The sequence below is a fragment of the Petaurus breviceps genome, unplaced genomic scaffold, assembly GCF_028583685.1.
Source record: "Petaurus breviceps papuanus isolate PSGF00001 unplaced genomic scaffold, PetGlider_PUasm1.0 67, whole genome shotgun sequence".
NCBI lineage: Eukaryota > Metazoa > Chordata > Mammalia > Diprotodontia > Petauridae > Petaurus > Petaurus breviceps.
This window is the reverse complement of record NW_027186446.1, coordinates 4,696,435-4,711,133: the sequence shown is the minus strand read 5'-3', so window position 1 is coordinate 4,711,133 and position 14,699 is coordinate 4,696,435. Positions and strand designations below refer to the sequence as shown.

The 14,699-nt window shown below is 39.8% G+C and overlaps 1 long non-coding RNA gene across 1 annotated transcript in view; it reads left to right on the top strand.

Moving 5' to 3' along the window:
- LOC138173914 (uncharacterized) overlaps positions 1-14,699 on the top strand; it is a 139,057-nt gene that overhangs the window by 99,542 nt on the left and 24,816 nt on the right. The window contains exon 2 of the long non-coding RNA XR_011171573.1: positions 8,371-8,440. This is a non-coding gene — a long non-coding RNA (uncharacterized lncRNA). The remainder of the gene's footprint in view (positions 1-8,370; positions 8,441-14,699) is intronic.

The window sequence follows — 14,699 nt, the reverse complement described above, 5'->3', positions numbered from 1 at the left end:
CATCTATGTGTTGATAAATATGGAACAGCCACAGGTGCTGCTGATCTGGAACCCCTGTGGCTGGCACCTGGTCAGGCCCGCCCTGGGGCTAAAGCCTTGGCTTGGGGTTGGGCTTGGCTCCCAGAGCGCTGCCCTGGCTGATTCCTGCCAGCCTGCTGGGCTGTCCTCAGTGGGAGGTTAGCTTCTCTGTGTAATTTTGTGGGTTCTGTAGCTCCAAAGTTTGTTTAGAGTCCCCTTTTACATGGATTGGGAAAGGTGGAAGCCGGAGCCACGCGGAGGTTCTGCTTCTACTCCACCATCTTGACCGATTTTCAAGCATTCTTGAAGAAAAAAACAGAGTTGAACAGAAAATTTGACATTCAGATACAAGAAGCAAGAGAAGCATGAGAAGGTAAACAGGGAAAAGAAATAATAAGGAAATTATCAAAGTTGAACTATTTACATGCCTACATGGAAAAATAATAATTGTAACTGATGAAACTTTTCTCAGTAGTTGAAGGGAATCGAAATATATGTATGTGTATGTGTGCATATTATATATGTATATATATGTATGTCTATATATGAGGGTATATGGGCATATGAATACATATGTGAATGTGTGTATATATGTTTACAGGTATGCATTGATAGAGGGCACAGGACCAATTCAACAAGAAGGGATGATACATTAAAGGTGAAATTAAGAGGTGAGAGAGGAATATAATGAGAGGAGATGGGGAGAGACAGAATGGGCTAAACCATCTCATATAGAAGAGGCAAGGGAAACTGGTTACAATGGAGGGGAAGAATAGGAAGGTGAAAGTGAATGGGTCAATCTTGTTCCCATTGAATTTGGCTTGAGGAGGGAATGAAACACACACTAAATAGGGTATCTCACCCTCCAGGAGAGTAGGGGGAAAGGGGATGAGAGGCAGGATGATGGGAGGGAGGGTAGGCTTGGGGGGAGGGAAGTTGGAAGCACCCACTTTTGAAAAGGGATGAGATCAAAGTAGAGAATAGAGCAAGTGGGAGGTTGGATATGAGGGAGGGACATATAATCAGTCTTTTACAATATATCTACTATGTTATTGTTTTGTATTAGCCACACATGTTACAACCTATACTGAACTGCTTATCTTCCCAGTAAGGGTGGGAGACAAGGGAGGAAGGTAATGAATCTGGAATTCAAAGTTTTAAAATCAAATACATACATATGTATATATATATACTATTATTAATACTATTTTACATGTAGTAGGGAAATAAGATATACAGGCACTGGGGCATAGAGTTGCACTGGAAAAGTTGAAAGGGATATGGGAGAAAATATGGGAGACAGAAGATTGGAGGAGGGGATATCCTGTGGACTGCTATTTTAGGGCGATGGGCAGGGGAAAACGGGGAGAAAATTTGTAACTCAAAATCTGGTGGAAATGAATGATGTAAATCAGAAGTTAATAAAGCATTTGAAAAAAAAAAGAATGCTTGAAAATCCTCTATTTCATTGAATGACCCTATTTTCTCCTGAAACATTATACTCAGTTTTACTGGGTAGGTTTTAATCCTAGCTCCTTTGATTGCTGAAATATCATATTTCAAGCCCTTTGATCCCTTAATGTAGAAGCTGCTAGATCTTGTGTTATACTGATTGTGTTTCCACAATATTAAAATTGTTTCTTTTTGGCTGCTTGTAATATTTTCTCCTTGATCTTGGAAGTCTGGAACCTGGCTATAATACTCTTGGGATCTTTTTCAAGAGGTGATTGGTGAATTTTTTCAATTTCTATTTTGGCCTCTGGTTCTAAAACATCAAAGCAATTTTCCTTGAGAATTTCTTGAAGGATGATTTCTAGGTTCTTTTTTTGATCATATATTTTAGGTAGTCCAATAATTTTTAAATTATCTCTCCTGGATCTATTTTCCAGGTCAGTGGTTTTTCCAATGAGATATTTCACATTGCCTTCTCTTTCTTTCATTTGTTTGGATCTGTTTAATAGTATCTTGATTTCTCATAAAGTCATTAGCTTCCATTTGCCCCAGTCTAATTTTGAAGGTATTGTTCTCTTCAGTGAGTTTTTGAGATTCTTTTTCCCTTTGGCAAATTTGGATTTTTAAGGCATTCTTCTCCTCATTGGCTTTTTGGGCCTCTTTTGCCATTGGAGTTAATCTATTTTTAAGGTGTTATTTTCTTCAGTCAGGTTGTTGGCTCTCTTTTCATGATTTTCTTGCATCATTCTCATTTCTCTTCCCAACTTTTCCTCCACTTCTCTTACTTGATTTTCAAAATCCTTCTTGAGCTCCTCCATGGCCTGTAACCAATTCATATTTTTCTTGGAAGCCTTTGGTCCAGGAGTTCTAGCTTTGTTGTCTTCCTCCCATTCCATGCTTTGATCCTTTTTGTCCCCCCAAAAGTTGGATTGCTGTGCTTGCTTTGCTTCCTTTGCTTGCTCATGTTGCTACTCAGTTACTTGACTTTTGAGCTCTTTGCCACAGTAGAACTCTGCTTCCAGGGAGCGGAGCTTTGTCCCAAATTGCTGGGCTTTTCACAGCTGCTGGAGCTATTAGTTGGGTGCCCTCTCTCAAACCCCCACAAGCTCTGACTCACTGGTCACACACCCCAGGACCTCTACCTAAGACAGTGATCCAGATCCAGGCAGGTCAAGGCAAGAGTGATTACCCTCATCCCCCAATGATTGCCTGGTCCCCCTATGATCCACCAGCTAGGAGCTGTGAAGCAGCCACATGGAGGTGGTGGCTACAGCACCTACACCACTTCTTGCTCTGGGGACAGAGTGGCCTTCTGTGAGTTCTTCACTGCCTTTTTATTTTGTCTTTGGCACTTATGGGTTGATATTTATGGAAACCACCACAGCTGCTTGTCATCCACTCTCCTGAAGTCCCTCCAGCCATTGCCAGTCATGGCTGCCCTGGGGCTAAATCCACTGGCTCATGTGGGGCTGGGCTCAGCTCCCAGCACACTGTGATGGACCCTTCCTGCCAGCCTGCCGGGCTGCCTTCAGTGGGAGATTTGTTTCTCTCCTTCTCTTTGTGGGTTCTGTAGCTCTAAAGTTTATTTAGAGTCATAACTTATAGGTATTTGAGATGGTTATGGGGGAAGATCACAGAATTTTCCTGATTCTAAGCCACCATCTTGTATCTACCCCCTATGCCCTCCTCTTTACCTCAGTCCACCTGCAGGAAATTGATGATGCATTTGATCATGACAATTGGTAAAGAGAGTGGAGAGTAGAACCTTATCAGTTAGAAAGATCTGGAGGGCACCTCTCAGCATCCCAGGTTTCCAGAATTAGGGTTTTTAGCCAATGAAACATTAGGGCCTTGAGGGACAAAGAGTGAATTAACTTCAAGAATCATTTTCAAGTTCTACCTTGGGAGGAGCTGAATGATGCATCCACAAGCAATGTCCCCTTTGGACGGGAACTTGGTGGGACCAAGATGAAGTTCAACCTATTCTCTCTGAGACTGAAGGGGCAAAGAGGGGAATATGCTCCCAAAGTATTAGAGAAAATATTTGTAGTTAGTTCTTGCTATATTTCAGAAACTGATGTGAATCTATGAAGGAGAGGAATACATCCAGTGTGGAGTTTGAACAGATAGCAGTAACAAAGAGAACCCCTCAAAACTCCTCAGTGTATGCCAGGACTCTGAGGCGTGAATATAACAGCCTGGATCTGAGAGAGAGCTCACATGCCACAGCTCATTTGAGTTTCACAATCATCCAGTGAGGCAGGTACTATAGGTGTTATTGCCCCCATTTTATGGAAGAGAAAACTGAGGCTGAATCAGGCTGAATCCTTGCCAGAGGCAGGATTTGAACTCTTCTTTCTGATTTCTTTTCTAGTATTCAGCTGTGCCATGTTGCTATTCTTTTTGTTCTCTTGCTTTCCTTCCACCCCCTTTCAATGTTTAGGAGTATTTCTGGTCCCTTCAGTTCCTTTTGGTTTTTAATTCTGTTGCTGATACAGGCATTATTCAGTATAGAATTGTCAGAAACAAATATTTTCTGAGTGACTTGGAATTCTGTTAACATGTTGACCATATTCAATTCAACTACACAAATGTTTATTAAGTTTCTGCTACATGCGACACTGTGCTAGGTGCTAGGGATTTAGACAAAGCCAGAACAGTCCTTATCTCCAAGGAACTTATATTCTGTGGGGGAGGGAGAAGATAGCATGTACCCTTGCAGTACAGAGTGAGTATCTTCATGAGTGGAAAGTACATTAACAGCAGTGGCACATAAGAGGAAAGTGAGGAGAACAGGGAAGGCTTAATGTAGAAGATGATGCCCCAGCTTAGCTTGGGAGGAAGACAGGGATGCTGAGAAGCACAGATAATAGGGAAGGCATTCCAGGAATGGAGATGGTTTGTAAGAACAGTGGGAAGAGGAGCAGAGAGTTAATGAAGTGGACTAATATGAACTAAATCATTAAAGGAAAATGGAAGCCAGATTGTGGAGGGCTTTAAATGCTAAGCTGTGTAGTTTTAATATTATCCTAGAGGCAATAGGGAACCACTGAAGGTTTGGGAGCAGAGGAGTGACATGGTGAAATCTGTGCCTTAGAAAGATTATTTTGGCAGCTATGTGTATCAGAGAGGGGGGAGATTAGAAGCAGGGAGATGACTGAGGAGATTGCACTTTGGGCAAGAGATGATGAGGAAACTGGTAATTGTATAAGTAAAGGAAAGTGTGTGGAGAAGAGGTGTAGAATAAATAAGATTTGGCAACTGATTAGAGAAGTAGGGTGATAGGAAAGGGAAAAGACAAAGATGATCCTAAGGTTATGAGCCTGGGTGATGGAGAAGACGGTTATACTTTAAATTCAATTAAATAAACATATATCAGGAACCTCCGAATCCACTAGGTGCTGGTATCCTGCCAAGTGCTTAAGACAAGAAATGGAAATAGTCCTTTATCTCAAGGGGCTTCCCTTCTACTGGGAGAATGTACGCAGATAAGGAAATATAAAATATACACTAAATTTCAAGTAACTATGGTGGTGGTAGATCTCTTAACAACTGGAAGAAATCCAAGGTCAGAGAGTAGTACTTGAATTGAACCTTGAAGGAGGCTAAGGATTCCAAGTGAAACCAAGGAAGAATTTTCCTGATATGGAGGTGGGATGCGGGTTGGGGTGGGGCACAGCCTGTGCAAACCCACACAGGAAGATGATAGAGGATCTTGTACAGGGAAGAGAAAAGAGACCATTTTTGCAGGAATGCAGAATGTGAGAAAGGAAATAATACTAATTCAGTCTAGGGAGATAGGTTCGAATCAGACCTTAAGATCAAGTCTTAAAATGCCAAATAGTAGAGTTTGCATTTTATTCAGAAGGCAAAAGAGGGATAGTGAAGTTTCTCGAGCTGGGACATCCTGAAGAAGTTTAGGGGAGAGGAAGTCTTGAGGGTAAGATAAGCAGGTCTATTTAGGACTTACAGGGTTTGAGGGGAATAGGCTAGTGAAGAAAAGAACCCAAGTTTGCTGTGCAGCAGTAAGGGCCAAGTTCAAATGGGATAAGATGAATTTCTAATGGACCCCTCAGCATGGGAGTGTATCTTGTGACTTCCTCCAGCAGTATTCAAGAAAGCCAAGAGTGAGTGGAGGATAATGTTCAGTTGAATTAGCTAACTCTAAGGTAAAGAATGCTAAGGGAGGAAGATCAGACCAGAATAAGGGAGAAAAATTACTAGAGTATAGAGGGATTAGGCAGACTCCAAACTGTGGTGAAGGAAAAAATCCTCCTCTGAGGAGGGATGGAAGGACAAAAGATCATCATCAAAGAAATGAATTTTGGAGTTTGACCAAAGAGGTGGCACAGTTATGGGTGATGATAAAATCTGAGATAGGACCATCTCTGACTGTGGCTTAGTCTATATGAAGGAATTGAGAAGAATTGGGAGACCAAGGTGTTTAAGGGGACATCAATGTATACATCGAGGTCCTCATGTATGATGACAGGGGTTGGAAGTTGTAGAGACACACTGTGACCTAGATACAGAACTCCCTGACAAAGGAGAAAGAGGGACATGGAAGTTGGTAGGTCTCAGGAGTATCTGATCTGAATGGGATAGAAAGATGAAGTGAAACTCAAAAAAAGGTTAGTTACCAAATGATGGTTGCAGGGGGCAACCTTGAAAGTGGTAATGGGAACCAAGGAGCATACCAGCCAAGAAAATAATTCTATATCTCTGTCTCCTGATATCATTCCTTTCTTTCAAAGCACAACTTAGGTTCCACTATCCCCATGAATCATTTCTTCTATCCTTCTATTTCTACCCCCTCAGTTGAAAAGGATCCCTCCTTCTCAAAGTTCTCCGAGCACTTTGCTCAAACCTCTTATCTGCCCTCATTTCATTCTCCTTTGTAGCAATATTATTTGTATAGGATGATGGGATTGTAGGACTTAGGTCTATCAGAGATATGGGAGACATACACTAATAAAACTTCCTCAGTTTTCTCAGATGGAATTGAGGGAATTGGAATTTCCACTGAGGACATTTCCAGATGTGGAACCAGAAGGTAAGAGAGATTGTGACTTGCCCCATGTTACACAGCTAGTTAATAGTAGAGCTGGGGCTCAAACCAAAGTTTCCAGTTTAATATTCTCTCCTTTTCAGAGCACTTTCAAATCTTTCTCCATGTGTAGGTAAAGCTTGATGAAGTCAGTCCATAAACATTTATTAAATACCTACTAGGTACTTACTTCTCTGCTCTCAATGAGCTCACAGCCTAATGGGAAAGACAACATGGAAACTATTATGTACAGATGAGCTATATGAGGAAAAAAATTAGAATTAGTCAAAAGAGATTTACTGGAAAGAGTGCTGGATTTATAGTTATAGAATCTGGGCTCAAGCCCTGCCCCTATTAATTACATATACATACATATACATGTGTTTATATGTACATATATGAACTTTTTACATATACATATGAACTTGGGCAAATTGCTTAAGATTCCTGAGCCTTAGTTTTCTTATTTATGAAATGGGAGTATTGGATTCAGTGATGGATGAGGAATGATCACCAGATCTCCAGTCTTCCACTGCTAAATCCTTTTAAGCACTAAGGGGCACACTTGTTCAGTAAACACCACACATCAACCATTAGGACTGCCTGGAATATTCCTTAAAGGAATTGCCATCCTCTTTTCTCCTCCCTCCTTCCACCTTTCTCCATGGTATTAATAACATGAGAGCAGTCTATTTGCAATGCCAATTATTCCCCAGGCAGGCCCTTCTCTATGAGTGTCTTACCTGCCTCTTACTTTATACCCCTCATGTATAAAACACAGCAGAGCTCACCTTTCCTGCCTGGTTCCTGCACTTCAGCTGTCAGCTCACAGAGCACGGCCAAACTAAACTTTTCTTGCTGCTCTTGGGCAAGCATCCAGACCTTTAGTAATTGGGGAAAGGAGAAACAGGCTTCCCATCCAGCAGGGCTTCTCCAATAGGACTATAGATCATGTTTAAAGCACCTGGTAACTGCAAATTCATCATAGGCTCAGAGGAGAGAGATATTTATGTATCTGTCATATTCTATCTACTAGACCATAACCTCTGTGGAACCTGTTCCCCCCCACCAGGACCTACTATAGTGTTTGGCATACAGTAGGCGCTTAATAAAAATATGTCGATTGAATTAGAGCTGGAAGGTACCTTAGAGATCACTTAGTTAAACCCCATAATTTTCCAGATGAAAAAAATGGGAGGAGAAAAGTGACCCTCTTCCAGATTATATAGTTAAGAGAACAGTACTGGGGTTGAATCAATATTCCTTCCACCACAGCAAGCAACTACTCAGATATGAGGTGTGTGTGTGTGTGTGTGTGTGTGTGTGTGTGTGTGTGTGTGTGTAGGAACACAAAACAGCTAAAGACAACCACAGAGCCATAGGTATTTAGCGCACACGTGAATTTTTATCAAAGGTAGGAATCTGGTACCTTGGGAAGATTATAGCTCTTTTTAGTACAGAGACCAGCTCCCTGGATCTGGATAAATCGTCTCCTTCATGGCTGTGTTTGGGGAAGGGGACTGAAGCAAGGCCATCCTGTTCTAGGAGAAGGAGTCTATGGGTTGGGCTGGTTCAGAGATGTCTGTTGTTCCCAGTAAGCATAAGTTTCAACCCTGAGACCAGAGCCAAGATGTCAGCAGGAGCCCTCTGACCTTCGGTCAATTATCAATTCCCAGCTCCACATCCTCTTTTCTCTGTCTCATCCCTGCTGTCCATCAGACCACAGGCTGTGTGGCTTTTAATCAGGGGGTGAGCTTCTGAGCACTTGGGAAGTGGGTAAAGTTTGTGTTGAGTTCAGCACTCCTCAGCTCCTCGTCCTTCTTCTAACCTCCAGTCTTTTTTCCCTTCCTCAGAATCTGACAGCTCTCCCAGACCAGGGATGGCTGAGACTGACTGGCAGATCTGACAAACTACTTGTTAAAGGTATGACCCTGGGCAAATGGCTTAAGCTCTCAGAACCTCAGTTTTTACGACCTGTAAAACAAGAGAATTGAACCACCTGGCTCTAAGGTCTCTGCAGAATCATGGAACATTAAAGATGGAAGGAGCCTTAGACATCAACTAGCTCCCCCTTCTGCAGCCTCATTTTAGAGGGCAACTGAGGCCTAGCAGGGCAGTTGAAGCCTTGAGCACTAGAACCTAGGTTAATAGTCATTTTCACTACATTTCAATGATCTTATCTAATGAAATATGGAGTTTGTAGAGCACTTGTTATTAAAGGTATATAGATACAGGGAGTCAACATTGGGAATTGGAGTCATAAGACTGAGGTTTCAGCCAAAATGGTCGACTTGCTGTTTGTTCACTGAATCCAATATTCAATCTCCTGACTGTTCTTTTGCATAGGCTATCTGTCCCCCAAGCCTGAGATGTTCTTCTTTATCTCCCTCTTAGAATCCATAGCTTCCTAAGGCTCAGCTTAAGTGCCACCTTCAAATTAGGTCTCTCTAGTCCTCTTTATCTCTCCACAACTCCCCTCCTCTCTTAGTGCTCTCCTCCCTCATTTGACTTTGCTTAGTGACCCTGAACAAGTCACTGAAGCTCTTGGTTCTCTAGACATTTCTCTAAGAGTATAAGTTGCAGAGAAAGTGATGATCTGCCTGGATATAGGAGGGTTCCTTCCAGTGATATTTATATGCCAATGAAATCATAGGTCCTCTGTCCCCTAATGATAATAAGGATCAAATGAATTAACACAGATAAAGGGTTTTTATAAATACTAGCTTCCATCATCATCATCATCAACAACAACAATATCATCACCATCCATCAGAGAAGCAATGTGATATAGTGGACAGAGTGCAGGACTTGGAGTCAGGAAGACCTGTTCAAATCTTGCCTCTGACACTTACTAGCTTTGTGACCATAGATAGGTCATTTAACCTTTTTGTGCCTTAGTTTCCTCAAATGTATATTTGTGATAACTACTCCTATAGTACCTACCTCTCAGGGTAGTTGTAAAGATCATTCAGTCAGTCAATCAGTCAGCCAATCAACAAGCACTTATTAAGCCCCTACTATGTACCCAGGATTGGGGATAAGAAAGGCAAAAAATAGTCCCTGGTCTCAAGAATCTCACAGTTTAATAATGTATGTAAAGCTCTTTACAAATTTTAATATACAATATATAAACAGTCATTATAATAGAATATTGTATTACATTATATTACATTATAGAATGCTATATTATGTGATAGTAAGTTATTATATTATGTTGTTATGTCATATTATATTATATTACATTATATTGTATTACACATTATATCATCTCATCTCAACTCATATTATGTTATGTTATATCATATCATATATTATTGTATATTATATTATGGTATATTGTATTACATTACTATATTATGATATGTGATATGATATTAATTATATTATATTGTATTATATTACATTACATTACATTATATGATATGATATGATATGATACAACACAATATGATATTACTATAAATTCCATGGAACAGAAACTGGACTATAGCTTTTTTTTGGCAAAGAGTTTGCTGGATATTTTCCCTGTAGATATATGGTCCTTGTGAAATTCTGCTACTGGGTACCTGGGGGAGGAAAAGGTGTGAGAGAAATGGAGGGAAAAAGAGCTTCTGGGGTCAGGTGGAAATCTCCAGACAGTTCATATACTTTTTTTTGTTGTTGACGTTGTTTAGAATTAGTTAAGGCATTGAAGTTATTTCTGGGAATTGGAGATGTCTTTGAATTCACAATGGACATTGTTGGAACCCTTGCTTTCAGTTATTGCCAATTGTGATCAAATGAAATAATACATGTAAAGCACTTTAAAAACTTTAACGCCTATATAAATGAGTTTATTGTTAGTATTACAAAAACTCTCCAGTGCGCGTTGGGAGAACACTTTCAGCAATCGGCATGAGATACCTTGTTAGTAATAAACAGTATTGGACACAAGTGTTTTCTAAGAACAAAACCGGAACTTTTGGTGCAGTGCTAAGAGTCTGGGACTGGAAGACCTCAGCTCTAATTCTGTTCTTGTTTTTTTCTGAGTCTGAGTCTCTTCATTTGTAAAGTGGGGATACCTATTTCTCAGGGTTCTTGATAACATAAAATGAGAAAACGAGTGTGGAAGCATTTTTCAACTCTGCAGCACTGTACTTCACAGTTAACTAACACTTATCAATTAACTGGTATTTATGTACCTGACACTGTGCTAAGTCCCAGGAATACATAGAAAGGCAAAAAAAAAAAAAAAAAAAACCAGTCACTGCTCCTAAGGAGCTCACAGTCTAATGTAAAATATGCAAATTTGAACTTCTAGGATTATGATTTAAGGTGGAGGTAAGTGATAGGTCATACTATTGAATTCAGAGTTCTGTTTGTGTCCTTAACGAGAATAAAAATAGTTAATTCTCTGGCACTGATTTTATATTTAACATTTGTGCATCCCTTCAATTTTCCTTGCCTTCAAATGGGACTCATTATTTATTAAAAAGGTTCTATACATCTGAACCAAAGGGATCTCAAGAATCATATCTTTATTAAAAAGTCAGATTTGAAAACCAAGTGATTTAAAAAATGAAGTTTAAAAGAAGAAACTCAAACCCCCAGAAGATCCTTAAAACGGTTACCAGAGTGATGAGCAGATATATATATATATATATATATATATATATATATATATGTCTTGGGATCTTGTTTTTCATTCCTGTTTGGCCACTAATGAGTAGGCAAAGTATTCATCAGAGATCCTAGGATCAGAGATGTGGAACTGAAAAGGACTTTTGAGGACATTTAGTCTAATTTTCTCATTTTACAGATTGGGAAACTGAGGTCCCGTGAAGTTACATGACCTGCTGAAGGGCACACAGTTAATAAATATTAGAGCCAAGACTCAAATCTGGAGCAACTGAATTTAAACTCAGTCCTCTTTTTACTGCATCATGCTGCCTTTTGGTGGCCTCAGTTTCCCCTTATCAATTTGAAGAGATGCTCAAATTATTTTGCTTCTCCCCAGAGGGTAGAACAGGAAACTAGAGGCAGGACTGAAAGCAAACAAATTCTGGCTCAACACAAGGAAAAGAGGTTCTAAGAATTAGATCTGTCTTAAAGTGGAGTGGGCTATCTCAGGATGGGGCTCCTCCTTGTCACTGAGAATCACTAATATGAGGATATTATAGATGAAATTCCTGTTTGGACAAGTCACTTTACTAAGTGATTTAAGAGGTTTATTCCGATTTCAAAATTTTTTTGATTTTTTTAAAATAAGTTGAGTACACTTGGTTTTAAGTCTCTTTTAACTAACATTGTTAAGTTCTCTGACTTTAAGGTTACTTCCAATCCTAATGTTTTATGGTTCTCTAGTTTGAACATTTCATGTTCTATATACTAAAACACCTTCTAGCCCACATTCCATGCTTTCACTTTTTCTTCAATTTAGTTTAGCTTTTCTTCCCAAGGGAAGCATCCACAGTTATAAGAAGGACAGCAGCTGATCTCTAAACATTCCCATCACTTTTACCTCTGGTAGAAAAGGTCAAAGAGTAGGATCTTTGAGTTTGGAAATAAGATTCCTGCTCCCTCCCCTGCCTGCTTTTAAGTGAGAACAGAGAGCTCTTCCATTGTCTCAGCCAAGAGGAGATGAACACGCCTGTATACATGAGGCAGTGCCAAAGTACAGCTGTGGTCAGCCGAATTGTCAGTATTGCTTGGAGTCTTTATTGTGACATGCTCCGTGGTTCCCTTGAAAAGTAAAATCCATGGTGTCCAAGAATATTTCAGCAAATTACAAAGAAACACATACAAGAAATGGGATATTAGCAGCCTCCCTGAGATGACTTTGATGGGTTATTGTTTCTGGCATTTGGTTGTATCTAGAGAAGTGGTCTCCTCTGAAATTCTAATATTCTTTCTTCTTTTTTTTATCATTATGCTAATTGTTTTACAAGCAAAATTTAAATTATATTTTACATTAAAATTTTGTGCAGTTAAGAGCTTTGTGTTTTATAATTTCAGTTCATCTCTGGGAAAAAGTGGTAACACTGTGCAAGTGTTGGATGGTGGCAAGAGTGGCAGACTGAGATTCTAGACACCTGGGTTCAACTTATAAGCAGTGAAACATTGAGGAGACCATTTCATCTCTAAGGCTACACTTTACTCACCTATACTACCAGGGTGTTGGGCTAAATACCTTCCAATTTCGCTTCCAGCTCTGACATTCTGTGATCTGTGATTCTAAAGTCACTTCTAGCTCTGCCATTCCATGAGTCTATGAATCTTTGTTAGGTTTGTGAATTTATATTGGGCTGTTGAAAAATAGACCTACAATGAAAATAATACATTTAATTCACATTCAGCTTTCAAAATTCTATTCAGCCATAGAACAAATTCTGACTGACAGAAACTCCTCCAAACTGGCACCTTCATTGTGTTTCTACTATGAGTACCTTCAGAGCATTGTGAAAGAAAAAAACAAAAAAAATCCCCTAAGTCTGTATTTCCAGTGTGAATATTCTTGACAAATAAAAACATAGACAGGCAGGAAGAAAGAAAGAAAGAGAAAAAAAAAACAGAGAGAAAGGAAATTAGAAAAGGCGTAGGAAGGAAAAAGAGAGACAAAGGCAGTTCAAGAACTTGTTATGTCACAAGATGGACTGGAACTGGCTCACTTTTGGAAGAAGAGTTTGAGGTGACTAGGAATCTTTAAAACGAGGAAGACAATAGGGCAGATCAGAAGGCATGCCTATAATTTTGTTTTCAATATTAATCTGGGAAGAATAAGCACTATGTTTAACTATAGAATCCAAAAGGTCAGATAGAGGAGCTGAATCAAATAAGAAATAAACTTTGTTGAGGGAGTCAAGGTGATCATATCTTTAGAACTGGAAGGGACATTAAAGGTCATCTATTCTAATCTCCTCATTTGACAAATGAGGAAACTGAATCCCATTGCGGTTAAGTGACTTGAATAAAGTCTTAAATGGCAAAATAAGGATTTGAACCCAGGCCCTTGGACTCTAAAGCTAGGAGTTTTTCTATTACATCATACTGCTACCTTCTGGATTTTACTTTCCTGTTACACAATTTTTTTAATATTCCTAAATAAAGTTGTTCCTCCTTGGTAATTCAATTCATCTTGATCAGATCCAACTAAATTCAATGACAAATATTTATCAAGTGCATACGATACAATGGGTACTATGCTAGTGTTGGGATCATGTTGTTCTTCATTCTTTTTTTTGGAAGAGTTGTGATCACGCTGTGATGTCTTGACTTGTGATCACGCTGTGATGTCTTGACTTGTGAGTGAATTGGATTTCAGTGAGGCACAGCAGCACAAAGTCCTCAGCCTCACTCTGTCTTTCAGTCATCAAGGTCCAGTGGCAATAGCCCAGGTTGCAGTGGTTGGCCTTGGTTTCTTCAATGTCTGAGTAAGATCTAAAAATTCCATAAGACCCGCTTTAGTTGCTTTCATGGTTGTTGGAACAAATTGTTCTCATCCACCCAATTCACTGGGGGAAGTCTTCACATGTTTGGGGTAGATAGCCCCCTAACTCACCTATGGATGTGAGGTTACCTTCACCCTGGTTTAACCTGTCTATCTAGATGGTTTTCCTGGGGTGTGACTCCTGCATATACTGCAGCTTCTTGGAGCCATAGATAGGGACAGGTGGACTCCAAAGATGTATGAACAGCCCTGAAAAGGCTTGGCAAGCCCTCCCACCAGAAGTGCTAGACCTCATATAATCTTTTAGTATTATAAATACAAAAGCAAAATGGGTTCCTCTCCTTAAAGAGGTTATATTCTATTGGGGATCATATGGCTTGCACATAAATAAGTCAAATGCTGAGAAAATTCATCAAGGAGAGAGGACCAACCACAGGGGAAGTCAGAGAAGGCTTGGTGGAGAAGATGACTTCAGAGTTAAACCTTGAGATAAAATAAGACTTCCAAGGAACTATGAAGAAGGAATGAATTCCAGGGTGATGAGTGATCTGTGTATGTGCAAGGAGGTGGGAAAAAGAGACCTGAGTTGAGAGAACACTGGCACATAGAGTTTCTGAAGGACAGTAGTACAAAATATGAATTGAAAGGCAGATGGTAGTCAGATTATAGAGAGCCTTGAATGCCAGGTGAAGTGTTTCTATTTTATCTTATGGGCAATAGAGATTCCCTGAAGGTTTTTGAGCAGGTGAATGAAAT